The 15,727-nt window shown below is 45.1% G+C and overlaps 1 protein-coding gene across 10 annotated transcripts in view; it reads left to right on the top strand.

Annotated features, from left to right (window-relative positions):
* The window catches only part of DMD (dystrophin), a 2,172,325-nt gene that overhangs the window by 618,009 nt on the left and 1,538,589 nt on the right, over positions 1-15,727 (top strand). The gene's annotated exons all lie outside the window — the stretch shown is intronic.

Raw genomic sequence — 15,727 nt, forward strand, 5'->3', positions numbered from 1 at the left:
ATTCACTTTTAGGAACACTAATATTAGGCATAAGGATAACTTTAGAAAGGTGTATTGCCATATGATAAACCTTTAAAATATTTGATTTTTTGTGTTAATGTTTCAGCAGAATCCAACAAAGGCAAAGAAATTCAAAGGACTCCAGGCAGGCAAAACATAATTTGGGGCCCCAGACGCCCTTAAGTATTGACAGTTAAGTAATATGATTCACTATGTGGAGAAGACAACATAGATTATTTGTGTAGGAGTCATAAGATATAGGAGGAACAAATGGAACTTCTCTTGATATGTGAATGAGCCCTTTACTGCCAATACAAAACAACTCTCAGTGCTGTTGCTGAACAACCGTTACTTTCTGTCCTCTCTGTGATTGAAATATGAGAAATTATTGTCTATAAGCATAATCTGAAAATCAGAGAAATTGTGGGCCATCCAAACATGATTAAACAACAACAGTAACCCCTTTTTCTGGCTAGAAATAATCCAGCTGACTAGAATGATAAAATGATTTCCCTTGATCATAAATTTACTTAGAATTTCTTCTTCAGTTTTATGTTGATGGAGTGGAAGGAAAGGAAAGGTTGAAAGTGCATTTCTGTATACTAGTACCTTTTAGGCTGCCACTGTGCCCCTTCTATGCCCCATTGGTGCTCAAGTATATGTTTAATTTTAGTACAAGTAGTCCTATAGAAGATGCATTTCCCCAGGGAGACGGAGACAGCATGCAGGGAACTGCCCAGGAGAGCAATGCCAGAGAGGGAGAGGGGCCGCAGAATGATTCATGCTGGGACAGCCCTCTGCTCCTGGCTCCCACCCTGCTACTCCGGCTGGTGGGTGGCGCAGAGAGAGCGGAGGCTGGCAGCATATGGGTGTAGGTGTTGGGGGCACAGCATTGGAAAACCACCCCCACCTTCCAGGTCAAAGGCAGGCTCACACCTTGCATTCCCTATGCAGCTGCAGGTGTCTCCAGAGATCATGCTGGACTATGCTTACGTGCACCTGTGTGCGTGTGGTGCCCCCGCTGGCCATGACATCCTGGGTAGGCCCACATCACCCACCCCTAAGGCCAGCTCTAATAAAAAAATGAAAGTGGGAATGCCAGTAATGAGGGAAGGCAGCACCTATATAGGCAGGAAAGCTAGTAGGTTAAACAAACCAGTTGGCTGTGGTGTAGTGGCAGAGTTTGGGGAGTTGAAGCGTACATTAAAAGTGTCCCTTCAAAGATCCCTTTAGCCTCCTGCTTTTGAGAGTAGGACTGTATATTTTAGTCTGCTTTAGGCATTGTTGTGCTAGTCGTACTTTGGGACTGGTAGGAATGTTTTCCTTGCTACCAGGTGATCTGGAATGGAGTGTGCATTTCAAGTTCAAGTTGTTACAAATTAGCAAGTGGCAGATGGCCAGCACCAGTGCTTGTCCAAAAGGGTTTGGGCTCCTTGATCAACCAAATTTGGATGTGGATTTAGGGGAAGATATCTCTAAAAGAAGCTAAGAAATGGGCTTGGGACTCCCAATGTTTAGTACAGCGTGGAGGTAACTCTCTATCCCCAGTTCCTTAACATCCATACAGTAGGGTGGCAATATTCAATATTCTGTGAGCAGGCTTTGGAGTGGTGATATGTTAAGGGCAAGCCTCCAATAGGTGAAAACAATTAAAGAAGAAATTGACCTTCACTGTTCTTGCTTGATAGCTCCATGATAAGGTGATAAAACTTGTGGCCTAATTAAACCACATCCCTCACATCTAGTCTTGTCTCCCGCATGCCCAAAACAATAACTTTTGATACTGCAATAATAATCTGGCATCAGTGAGGGGAAAATGTCAGTAAGTTTCTCAGAACTTTTCCATAAAACTAAACAAATTGTAAATGAATATGTCAAGCCAAGAAATACAGCCTTTAATATATTTAGCAGGGTAAAAGCAAGTATTAATAATCCCTCTTTATTAAAACTGACTTGAACTGAAAGATCTGTTGTGATCAGCTGTACTGCTTTTCCTTATTGTTTTAGAGAGTAAGTCATCGAATGTTTTGACTGAAAGAAAAGCCTGATTAGTTGAAGGTCCTAGTTGGGTTAATACTCCCTTGGCATTCTTTGGCCAATCCTTTATAAATGTCTTCCTTCTAAATGTGTCTGTCTTCCCTTTACTGGCCCCCATTCATCAAAGCAGCAAAGCAAGTTTGATCCGAAACTTAAACGTGTTTTGAAAGTTTTTCAGGATTCTGACCTTAATTTTAGTAGTTTCCTGGAACAAACCTACTTTTCTATCTTTAATAATAAATAGTGTTCAGTCTCTCCCTGGGCATTTCTTGGGCCATGTCACATTCTTCTTTTTAGTTTTCAGTGTTTGCTGACCTTTCCTCTTTTTGTTCATTCCTCTAGAACACTCCATGTAGTAGAAGTTAGAAAATACCCCAGATGAGCTGATAATATAATAGGCAGCTAATAAACTAAATGCATAGAAAATCATATCTTCACTGTAATGATCCACTTAACTAGTCTACTCTGTCCCAGAACGGAGAGTATAATTTAAATGCATACCTGTCTGCAATGAAAGACAGCAAGTTGGATTTTTTTTTCTCCTAAATTTAGGGTTTGCTTCTGCCTCAAACCTAATTTGTCATCTTTTTTTAAAGGAATGGTGTAAGAATTACAGTATATATGACCTTTATTTTATACACCAGGAAAAATAATATGTATGCTAGATTAATTTAGAAATTAGTAGCAGTCTTACTTAATCCCTTGGGGTTTTTCCAGTATTGAAGAGTTATCTTAAAGACCCAGATCCTGGATTTATGTGAATGATTGAGCATCTTGATTTTTATATAAAAACAAAAGTAAGTTTCTAACTCTAAAGACTGCAAGGAAATGCTTGAAAATGTAACTGAGTGCAAATAAATTTCGTAGACCAATAGGAAAATACCTTTTTTAGGAAACTGAGTTTATTTCCTAATTTTAAACCACTCAGGTTTTTGGAAGGTTGGACTCAGGATTTCTGAGCAGTCAGAATTTGCAATAGAGTAATAAGTAGGAGGGATGAAGATTTAAGTCATCCTCATTGTAGCTTCCCTGGATGGAATCCTTTTTCCATTTTGCTTTTGTTTGGACACTAGCACTGATGCTGAGGATTGTTGTGGTGGGAGCAAAATAATTTAGGTATGTGAACATTGCCTCCACACTGCTCTCAAGTTTGCTGCCCTGTTAACTTGCTTTTGGACTGCAAGTTAAAAACCTGGACTGTAGACAGTGAGGACATTCTGCATCTACCTGTCAAAAACCATTTTCAAAGGATGGAGGTATGCAGATCTTGAAAAAAAGCAGTGGGGAGCATTCACATCATTTCAGTTCCAAGTTTGCATATACAGATTAGGAGTGGCCAGGCAGGGCCCCATAATAATTTGGTAATAACTATTTTACCAAAAATAATGTGGTAGCAGTGTGAAGTAGTTGTAGACATATGCTTAGTATCTTAGAGTTTGTAAAATAATAATATGTAGCCAGAAATTGACTTGTAATTTCTGAAATATTTGCCTATCACCATTCTGTTTTCTCTGTTGCACCCCATTCTCTCTCACTTCATTTCCCTGGTTTTTATGCTGTTTGAGGCAAGATTGTGCCCCCTTCTATATTTAGAAAGTAACTAGTACATTTTAGATAGTACAGCAATCTCATAATAATAATAGTTTCTTATTTTATTTTCTGGAGTATGTAAATGTAATTACATTAATACTTTGAGTGCTCTAACTATGTTTCACTCACGTATAATACTCAGGGAGAAGAGACAATCTCAAGTGACCATGTCTTCCTGTAAATATTAATTGTAGGTGACCTTGCAGTTGTAAGACATAGCCATAATCTGTCAGTCAGGGCATATGCACCTTTTCTTCTAAGATGCAAGAGGTCGGTGTTTGAGATTTCCAGTTAGCATTCATACTCTTAAGAATTTTCATAGTAGTTGAAGGTTTAATTCGACCCGCAACAGCACAAAAATCTTATCTGCCTCTACATCACACCTTTGTGGCTGCTTTTTTTTTTTAAAGAAAATATCCTTTTGGATTTTCTTCAGCTGTTCTTGTGTCATGTAAAGATTAGTAATCACAGCCAACAGCCATGTCAGCTAAAGCAACAGAATTGCCTGTGTTTTGACCTTTCTTTAACAGGAGGGAGCATGGGTTACAACAGCACTTACCTCATTGCAGTATAGAGGGTTTTTTTTTAAGTCCTTAGCTCTTTCCAATCAAAGGAACTAACATTTTGGAGACAGAATTCTGTTTCCTAGGTTTTTGTTTTAAGATGTCATTGTCATTGCTAGAAAGGCTTGCTTATTTTTCTTATTCATTTTCTTCTTCATTTCAGCCACTCACTTTCTTTCCCCATTACCCTTGTCTGTCTCTCTCCAATTCTCTCTCTCACTACTTTTTTTTCCCCCTCTCCAAACTCCCCATATTTTTGTGTTAATTGCAGGGAGAACTCTGAAAGCATTATTTCACTGACCATTTGCACCTCTATTTTCCTGATAAGACTCAGCAATAGTAGTACATATTACCTATCATCAGACTGTTTTTCAGTTTGCTTCAGACTGCTGGTGCTGGCACTGCTGAGGGAAATACTATTAGGTACAACAACAGACTTGATTTTACCAAATGGACAATTTGTGTTCTCCACTTCCTGTGTCCCTTTCCCACCCATATTGTCTAAAAACCAAATATAATCCTGTACCCAACTGATCATTTATTTGTTTTTCAAGTAAAATATAATCTACCACTGATGTAGTGAAATGTATATGAAAAGCACAGTTAATTTGTCTGAATACTTTCTTTTCCTCATAATTAAAGGTAGTACTTTTCTTCCTATAGTCCAAGGCCCCTTTTTATGCATAGCTTTTCTTCAAATGAAATTCAGATTAAAGTGCCTGTTATTCAGTACAGTGATTTTCCTTTTTTTTTAATCCTGCTCAGGTTTCACATAGCTTAATGTACACTTTTCCAGTGACCTTGAAAACACAGCATATCTCTTTGCCACCTCTCTAAATCCTTTGTTTCTCAAGACTTATTGCAATGTCGATCCACTGAAGACTTTCAATCTGTTTGCCAAAGAAGACTTAATTACCCTACTGCTAGAGAAATACCAAGCTTCTCCGGGTTAGGGATGAGGCACATAGCAGCAACATAACAAATCTTTTGTGATTTTTAGTTCCTGACTAATACAGGGTTGCTTTCAAATCCCCTCAAAAATCAATGGCAACTTTTGTTTTAAGCAGTATTTGTCCTGTATTTGTAATTAAAATGTCCTGCTGGAGACATTGCCATGCTGTGTTTCTATTTCCTTTCTGAATTCTTTCCAGAAAAGATACTGACCAAACAAATATCTGTATTTGTCATGTAGAATTTCTTGACTGTTCAAACAAATTAAAAAAAAAAATTATCAAAAGTTAGAATGAGAGAAAGGAAGAGGCACAGACATTTGTATATGTCACTTGCGTTGTTTAGGCTACAAAGCAGTATAATTATATTCAAAATTAATGTATTCAGTTTCTAAAATGTCATTATTCTCTTTTTCTGAGTATGCTGCATTTAAACGTCATAGATTAGACGCAGGTAAAGGGTTTACATGAGGCCTATGGTTCACTTAAGCATTCCAAACTTTTTGAATGTGGGGCCGGATCACAAACTTTTTATCACCCAGTGGGCTGGCGAGCCATATTCAAAGATGTCACAGGAAGTGGTATCATATCAGGAAGTGATGTCATGTGATCTTTGACACCAATAAAGTTGCAGGGGTTGACGTGGTGCTAGTTGACATGGTATACATGCCCAGGTTGACATGGTGCTGCAGGAGCCACTTGGCTACAACCAGGTTGACCAGGTGCTGGAGAAGCCATGGGGCCAGGCTGGGGTTAACCTGGGGCCCACCCGGTCTGCCAGTGCCATGCCAGAGTTGACATGGTGCTGCAGGACCCACCTGGGCAGAACCGAGTCGGCACTGGCCAGAAAAAGCAGCATGCAGCTGAAGCCGGCTTCATATATGCTGGTGGGGATGGAAGGAGGCTGGCCAGGTCTGCACTGGACAGCAGAAGCGGCGGTGGAGCCATGTGCCACTCGAGACTGACCGGTGCAGGCTTGTCCTGTCCCAAGAAGCACATGGCTCCACCACCACTTCTGCTGACCGGTGCAGACCCGGCTGGGCTCCTCCCGCGCCAGCAGCACATGAGAAGTGGCCCCCTTGGGGCCTCGCGCATGAGCGGCTGGGCCCAGAGAGCCTCCTTGCCTGGGGGAAGACTGGCCGAGGGAGCAGGCACCGCCTTGAAGGGGCAGGGCAGGGCAGGGCAGCGGGCCTGGCTTGAGGAGGGTGGGTGAGGAGGCAGGAGCGGGCCAGCAGTGCCAGTGGCCTCTGTTTGGCCCTCACGCGGGCCCCGTGGGGGTAAACATCTCCCCTCTCCTTGCTGCCAGATGGGGTCCAAGGGCCAGGCCTGCCCGCCTTCTGCTGCTCCATGCTCTGTGCTGCCGCCGCTGCTGCCACAGCTCCGCACTCCGCAGCGGCGTCTCCACACTCCGTGCCGCCGCCACGGCTCCATGCTCCGTGCTCCATGGCAGCAGCGCTGTCGCCACCATGGGCCAGATAAAATGGCTTGGTGGGCCACATGGTGCGCTGTGGGCCGCGTGTTGGACAAGCCTGCTTTAGTGGGACTTGAGACGTCTATAGGCCTTATGGTGTCACTACTGCAGAAATTTTGTCCAGCCATATTAAGCCATCAGGGGAAAAGAAGGTAACCACTACTTCTGCATCATATTCTGGGGAGGGGGGGGAACTATAATGGGAGATGAAAAGAGTTCACAAAAAGATGATGACATGGTAGGGGACCTACAGATCACTGGTCACCTGGGAGACAGTGACCACCAAATAATAGAATTCACCATAAGGCATAGAGTGGGAAAGGTAACTAGTAGAGTGGAAGTGCTAGACTTTAGGAAGGCTGACTTCAGCAAGCTCGGGCGTTTAGCCAATGACGCACTTCAGAATAAGAGATTTGGTGATATGGGAGCCCAGGAAGGGTGGCTGTGCCTTAAGGAATCAATCCTTCGGACACAGAGGGAGATGATCCCGATGCAGGGGAAAAGGGGGGAAGGGGCCAAGAGGCTTCCTTCACTAACCAAAGAAATCCAGAGCTGCCTAAGGGCAAAAAGGGGGGCATATAAGCAGTGGAAACAGGGAGAAATATCTAAAGAGGAGTCTACCTCCTCAGCTTGCAGTTGTATGGAGGCAGTTAGAAAAGCCAAAGCTACCATAGAGCTGAGGATGCCATCCCAAGTTAAGGATAACAAAAAATTGTTTTTTTCAGATATATAGGACCTAAAAGGAAGGCCCAGGGCAGTATAGGACCACTACTGAATGGGCAAAAGCAATTGGTGACAGACAGGGGGGACAAGGCTGAACTCCTCAATGAGTTTTTTGCTTCTGTGTTCCTAAACAAGGGACAAGGCAAGTCTCACAATGGGATTGTAGAGAGACAACAGCAGGGTGCCAGACCACCAAGCATTGACCCTGAGATAGTGCAGAGTCACTTGGAAGGACTGGATGCGTTTAAGTCAGCAGGCCCAGATGAACTCCATCCAAAGGTACTGAAGGTGCTGGCTGATGTCATTGCACAGCCACTGGCAAGAATATTTGAGCACTCGTGGTGCATTGGCCAGGTTCCGGAGGACTGGAAAAGGGCCAATGTAGTCCCTATTTTCAAGAAAGGGAGGAAGGAGGATCCAAGCAACTACAGGCCAGTCAGTCTCGCCTCCATCCTTGGTAAAGTCTTTGAAAAGATTATTAAGGCTCATATATGTGAGAGCCCAGCAGGAAAAATTATGCTGAGGGGAAACCAGCACGGGTTCATAGCAAGTAGATCATGCCTGACTAATCTAGACTCTTTTTATGACCAGGTTACAAAACACCTGGACACGGGAGTAGGGGTAGATATTGCTTACTTAGAATTCAGGAAAGCCTTCGATATGGTATCCCACCCCATACTGGTGAACAAATTAAGAGGCTGTGACTTGGATGATTACACAGTCTGGTGGGTGGCAAATTGGCTAGAGGGTAGTACCCAGAGAGTGGTGGTGGACGGGTCGGTATCGACCTGGAAGGATGTGGGCAGTGGGGTCCCACAGGGCTTGGTCCTTGGACTGATACTCTTCAATGTCTTTATCAGTGACTAGGACAAGGAAGTGAAGTGTACTGTGTCACAGTTTGTGGATGATACAAAACTGTGGGGAGAAGTGGACACACTGGAGGGCAGGGAACAACTACAGGCAGATCTGGACAGGTTGGACAAGTGGGCAGAAAACAATAGAATGCAGTTTAACAAGGAGAAATGCAAAGTGCTGCACCTAGGGAGAAAAAATGTCCAGCACACCTACTGCCTAGGAAATGACCTGCTCAGCAGCACGGAAGCAGGAAGGGATCTCAGAGTCCTAGTGGATTCCAAGATGAACAAGAGTCATCAGTGTGACAAAGTCATCAGCAAAGCTAACTGCACTTTATCATGCATCAGCAGATGCATGACAAACAGAACCAAGGAGGTGATACTTCCCCTCTATCGGGCACTGGTCAGACTGCAGTTGGAATACTGCATCCAGTTTTGGACACCACACTCTAAGAGGGATGTGGATAACCTGGAGAGGGTCCAGAGACGGGCCACTCATATGGTTAAGGGCTTGCAGGCCAAGCCCTATGAGGAGAGACTAGGGCACCTGGATCTCTTCAGCCTCCGCAAGAGAAGGTTGAGAGGTGACCTTGTGGCTGCCTATAAATTCATCATGGGGGTGAAGAAGGGAATTGGTGAGGCTCTACTCACCAAGGCATCCCTGGGGGTTACAAGAAATAATGGCCACAAGCTAGCAGAGAGCAGATTTAGACTGTACATTAGGAAGAAATTCTTCACAGTTAGAGTGGCCAAAATCTGGAATGGGCTCCCAAAGGAGGTGGTGCTTTCCCCTACCCTGGGGGTCTTCAAGAGGAGGTTAAATAGGCATCTGACTGGGGTCATCTGAACCCAGGACACTTTCCTCCTATGCAGGGGGTCGGACTCGATGCTCTATTGAGGTCCCTTCCATCCCTAACATCTATGAATCTATAAGATTGATATGCATAAATAGAGACATTCAAAACATGATGATTTCTTTTACCCAAAATGTTTCACTGGAAGCATTAAAAAAAAATCCAGAACCTTGAACCTGGAAGACCTGATATGAGCTGCCCTAGTCAGACCCTGTGGACTGAACCCTGAGGTATGTTCCACCATCTAAGGGCTTCTCCATTTCTTAGCTCTGATAGCAGGCAGTGGAATGGGTCTCCTGAGCTATTTTCTCCAGGTCCCTTGCATTCATAGGTGGTTGGTAAGCAAAGGAGTCCCCCAAATCTCCACTTCAAACTCTCACCTACAACCACAAGGAACAATAGCTGAAATATCATAAACATCCCATGCCACAGATAAAAGCAGTGGTGACAGAGGCACTGTCTGTGCCTTGCCACTTCAATGACTGGGAAGATATCAGTTAATTAATGCTCCGGTGGTTTATTGCTGCTTCAAAACTTCATTCCTGTGATAGTTAGAAATCATCTGGGTACCAATCAAAATGTATCCATCAGTAATTTGTAGTCATTTAGCTTCGTGTCTGTTGTTTTTCAGCCTAAAAAGCTCTTTACCTTTTCTAACATTCACCCTACATGCATAGTTATAAAAAGGTATCATATCCCCTCTCCCTTTTGTTTTCTCTAAACTCAACAAGACAAACTTCTTTAATCTTCCATAAAAAAAGGTTTCTGTTTCATCTCTCTGAAATCCCTGGCTTAAACTGGATCTTGAGCCCTAAATCCACAGCAAATAGGTTTTCCAAATTGGAAAAAAAAGCCCTAACTGGAATGTTAACTGCAGGCGGGAAGATAGTAAGGGAGCAACTGCAACCTAGGTGCAGTAAGCTGCCTATTAAACCAAGGGAACACGACTGTGACCAGTCATCCAACTGGAAGGGGAGGAGCCCAGGAGAGATGAGCCTGAAGAGAAGGGGTAGTGTGGCCCTGAACTCTGCATGGGGAAGAGCTCCTGCCAGCACAGGCAGGCAAGGGGTGGAAGCTGCAAGCCAGAACAGGGACTCTGGGGCTCAAAGAGAGCTGGCAACTGAGGAAGAGGCTTTTGCAGCAGCCTGGCTATTTAAAGCATTGAGCTGGCATAGTTTTATTGGAGCCACAGGTAGTAACTAGAGGGGAGGACAGGAGGCCACACTGGGGTTTCTGGTAGGACAGTCAACATCAGGCAGCCTATTTTGGGTCAGGGACCAGAGGTTTGATGAAGCAAGCAGCCCAATGCTGGGTCAGGCACCAGAAGAGTCAGGGTGGAGACAGTGACGGCAGCCCCACCTGGGGTCAGGGCTGTTGAGGGCTGGACCAGAGTGCATGAAAGAGGACCCAAAAAGGGCAGGACTAAGGCCAGGGACCTGGAAGCTGAGCTCTAGGGAAGTGGACCTAGACTGAGGAGAGCACAGCTAGAGAAAAAAGGCTGGAGGTTTGAAGTCTGAGGGTCAAGTGTTGTAGTGGGGCCAGTGGGTCCCTCCACAGTGATTAGGTACTATCTGTGAGGCTTGGGCATAGCTGTAGGGGCAGGAGGCCATAAATAGCCCACAAGGTAACTGGTGCCCTGGGGCACCAATAAGGCTAGGAGGACCACAACTCAGTGTGACAGGGAAGCAAGGAAAGCTGCCCCCAGGGTCCCAGAGTGATCCCAGTCTGGTTCTGCCTTGCTCTTGGGACACTAAGGTGTGGCAGGTGAGGAAGAAGGGAGGGTACCCCAAAGAGCCAGAGCAAGGGTGACACATAGGGGGTGCACCTGATTGTGGTGGTGCACCCCCAACAAAAAGGTGCTGCCTACACTGTTGGTGGCACCTGCAGGTGTTTGCCGCTCACCACCCCCACCTCCCCACCTCCACTGGCAGCATCTGCAGGTGGTCAGCAATCCCCACTGGCCACTGTCACTGCCATTGGTGTCTGTGGGTGGTTGCCGACCCCTGGTGGTTGCTGCTGCAGGTGGTCGCTGCTGCCAGAAGCACCGGCAGTGTCTGCAGGAGCCCCCACTTATTGTCACCACACTTCTGCCACCTCCGTGCCCCCTCAGCTGCTGGGGGCATGGCTCATTCATTAGCCAGATTGAAGGGCAGGGCTACAGGGGCCACCAAAGGGGTGTTACAGCCACAGTCAGAGGCCAGGATGCACTACACCTCCACCCCCATGGGGGGAGTTGCAGTCCTTTGGAATTTTGGTAGCTGCTGGTTAACATACGACTTTTTGTCTGAGTTCTTAAAAAAAAATCAAATTCTTCTTTAAAAAAATCAGAATTTCACAGAAACTAGTTGTGCCAATTTTGAATATAAGTACATCCAGAGGGATAAAATACCAGTCACTAAAAAGGGCTCTTCAGTTTAAGAGACAGAGACAGAGAGAGAGACAGGGATTGAAATTGAAGGCAGAAAAACATTGTGTTAGAAATGAGGTACACATTTTACTAATGAGAGATGATTTACCATTGGCAAGAAATATGAAATGAAAAGAAGGATATTTTATCTCTTGGTGTCTTCAAATGAAACTGATGAAGATACTTAAAATAAGTATATATTTAAGCGTTTTTCTATATGTAGCCCAGGTAACTTGGGTATATACTCCCCTTCTCCAATTGAAGGGGATTGTTAGCTGGTAGGTGTGCTGTGGGGTGGGAACTGCAGACTGCTCAGTTTCCCTCCGTCCCTATAGAACCAAGCCAGGACAGTCAGGAGACTTAATGTAAATAAATGTGTATATAGATATCACAAGGGAAAAGAATATGGATATAAACATATGTACAATGTATATATATATATATGTATAAGATATCTAAACTAGTAACATAAACAATACCCTCTGGGTAAATGACATAAAACCAGGACCTACCAGTGCTCCAGATACAGGTAAGTCATTGGTCATTGATCTGAATCAGATAAACCTCAAAGATAAACAATCCCGAGGGGATACCTCAATGCCCTTGGGCTTTTCCCAAGCCCTATAAAGAAGCTGGTAACTTTAGGGGGGCCTTCTCAGTGGGACCTCCCCTTTTAGGAGCCCTTAACTACTCGGGGGGGGGGGGGACTCCCCTCCCCTGTGGGAATCCTCTTTTCCCTGCAACTCGTGGCTCCCAGGCCTGGAGGATGGTCCTCATCCTCTGCGCCAGGCTGCTCTCTCACCGGCAGTGGGCTTTGGTGGGGGGTCGCTGTCCCCTGGAACAGGGCTCCACTATACAGGGTTTCTGGGGCCTCTGGCTTAGCCCCGTCAGCTGGCTCAGTAGCCCGATCACTGTCTGGCTTTTTTGGCTCAACCTTTTGCTATGGGTCAGAGGCCTGGACTGCCCTGTGGAGCACCAGGCTCGGTCCGCTCCTGTACCCTCCGTGCAGCGTCTCCTGCACCGAGCTCCCAGCCTCGTTTCAGGGATTGAGGACCTGAGCCACCCAAGCGCTCCAAAGGTCCTACTCCATGCACTGGCCTGTGCACCGTGTCTCTAGCCACACGCCAGAGGTTGCAGACCCGAGCTGCCTCATGCAGCTCCCAGGGTCTGGATGCCGAGAGCCTAGTTGCTGGAGCTGTCCGCCGTTCCCCGCTGATGGAAGTCTTCAGGGGCACTTTTGGGCTACTGCTTCGCAGCTCTCCTCAGCTCTTCTAAGCCTCTCTCTTCTCTCTCTCCTGGACGTGCTTCCCTCATGCTGGGCACGCGGCTCCTTTTATGTGCTCCAGGGCTCTGCCCTTGAAGTCTTCCAGACCTGAGTGTTGCAGTCTTCAATCAGGTCCACAGGGGGGGAGGGGTGGGAGACTCCTCTCCCCCTCCTCTCAGGAAAGGGGCGTGACTGAACTCCTCTGGCTGCCTCCTGATTGGGGGATGAGCTCCACCAATCAAAACAGCAAGATTTCAAGCCTGGGACTCAACCCAAGCTCCAAAAGGCAAGCCTGCTACATATATATGGATGGTCTTTTGATTCCATTTTGAACCAGAAACATCAATGATGAGACTAGGACTGATATTTGCTATCTATCCTGAAATGGAGTGTTCGGTTTCTTGTCTTTTTTGTTCTTTGCCTATGTCTCCTAGTACCCCGGAAAGCAAGAAGAATATCGCTCACCTCACCTTAGTGTAAACACCCCATTAGCCTCCCCTCCCACACACTGGCCCAGATCAGTACCACTGCTACTCCTCACCTACCCAGCACCCCAGATCTCCTCTTACTTCACCTCACTTACTTGTGGCTGCCCATATGTTCTGTCCCAGAGGAGCAGGCCAGGAAGAGTTAAATTGCTTCCCTGGGCACCATGGCTGCTGCTCTGTGCACCAGAAGAGCAGCAGCCAATTTCCAGGCAGGCAAGTTAGCCCTTCCCTGCCTGCCTGGTCCTAGACAACAGGGGCATCCAAGTAATGCCGTGGTGGGGAGGAGGGGCAGAGGGCTCACAGCGTATTCGTGCAGCTCACAGCATAAGATGCAATAGGGCCCTTATAAGTTGGGACACTCTCATTTCCTAAATCCCTTTGATCATTGCTTGGCCTTTCAAAATTTACCGGGATTTTGACATTTCTGTATATGGCTCTGTGGCAAAGCTCTGTCTCAAAAACCAACCAATAGGAAGTCATTTTAGTGGAATGATAATGTAAAGGTACAAAATTTCTCCAAAGGAATACCAAAAGAATACTATATCTTCAAATGCAGAGAATGTCTTTTCATTCTTTAGCAGTAGTCACTTTCTTTGTAGATTGTCTTCCTTCTGTGTGCTTTTTTTTTTCCAAAATGACATGACATTCTGTCTTCATTTATTGACATATTTTAGCAAAAATGGACCCTGACAGTGTCATGGTCAACCTTGTCTTCTTAAGAGTTTCAGTGAGTGTGCTGTGATAGATGTTAATTCAGCAACTGTCCTTAAGCACTGTTTTTGTGACCGCATGATATTCCTTCTTCTATAAAATCTGATTTTGATCATTACTTTCACTCCACTTTTTGTTACTTAACTCTGACTTCTAGTCTGTTGGCTTAATGATTATGCTTACTAGGTAAAAAAAGGGGAAAAAACCCTGTTCTGTGTGACTAGGAGCCCTAGTCTTGCAAGTAAGTAATCAGTCACTGTTTGGATCTTACCTAAATGGTAACTGGAATCAAAATGGTTCCTTTCCTTTTTCAAGTCATTATGACAAAGTATTTAGCAGAATTTGCTGATTTGTTGAAATCTGACAGGACTACACCCTGGCTGCTTCTGCCATGGCCTCAAACTTATGACTTCTAGGCTGCCAACCATGAGCTCTAGTACCCATGTCACCCCATCCCCCATCAAAATGTTTAAATTGCTTGTAAATTACAACTTTAGTTAGTTTGAAAGTCTGGATTTTGCACTAGAATTTTCAATATAAATAGTCATTTTATTTTTTGCAAATTAAATATTTTTCAGAAGTCTTGTTTGTGTGAACCCTAATTCATTTCAACCTTTAAAGACATGGTTTGACCTAAAGAAGTTAGATTGCTAGCTTTGGCATCACATGGTTTTGAACTCAACTGAGATGCAAAATATGTCACAGTATAATGGCATAAACATGACAGATGAGTATATCCTGTTTCCAAGAATCCTACCCTAGGGAAGGGGTGTCAAACTCATCTAGGGGTTGTATCCAGGCCCTGGGACTCCTTGCAGGTCAGATCCAACCCAGAGTATGAGGGGGGTCTAGTAGGGGTAGGGGTAGTGTAGGATCCAGCTGGGACCAGAGCAGCACAAGGTCTGGCAGTCAGTAGGAGCTGAGGCAGTGATAGGAGGATGGGGGTGACAGTGAATTTGGCTCACTGCTGATGGCCATGCTCAATGGGGCCAAAGGATCCAAATACAAGTGCCTTTCAGCAGCACAGAGCCTTTTAGCCAGCCTACAGGTTTGCCACTTCTCAGTCTGCCTTCCTGTGTAAGCAGACTCACAGCTCTGTGACCAGCTTCTCACAATCAACCACCCTCTGCACTGCCTTGTAGCCAAGCCAGCTTCTTTGCAGACTGTCTATGTCATCTCGCAACCACTTTTTTCTACTGCCTGAATCTGCTCTAAGTGGAGTAGGTTATTCCGTTGCCGAATTTCAGCAGCCCGCTCAACCCTACCACAGCTACTCTTTAATCCTCTGCCTGGAGCCCAGCCCTCATAAGCCATTCCTTTTTCTATCTCATTCCAGATAAGTGGCTTTCAGATTTCTTGTAGCTTGGCAGCTACAGCTTTTCCCTTTTAGATGCTGATTCCTCATTGCTGGTCCTCAGTCAGCTGTCCTTTTCTTCGTTATATTAACAGGAGGTTAGGGTCCCCCTGTCACACTAACCAGCAACTAACAGTGAGGAGCAAGGCATCATCCTGAGCATTTGTTTTGATTCATCCTACAGACCCTGGGCTCATCTCATCACTGTCTGATATCTGGTACTCAAAAGGAATACCAAAAGCATGTTAACAAATGCCCGTGCTAATTTATACAGTGTTATTCAGCCTGGTATAAGCAGCATGTAGGTTTTTCATGGTCCCAGCAAGTGATTATCTGATGTCCTAACTCATAAAATATGAAAATCCTTGTGCTATCACTGTAAAACATTTTACCAAAGATTATAGTCATGCTGGGTACAATGCAGGAAACAGGGCTGATTAACCATTATTTGTTAAACAGAA

The sequence above is a fragment of the Alligator mississippiensis genome, chromosome 1 (assembly GCF_030867095.1).
Source record: "Alligator mississippiensis isolate rAllMis1 chromosome 1, rAllMis1, whole genome shotgun sequence".
Classification (NCBI taxonomy): Eukaryota; Metazoa; Chordata; order Crocodylia; family Alligatoridae; genus Alligator; species Alligator mississippiensis.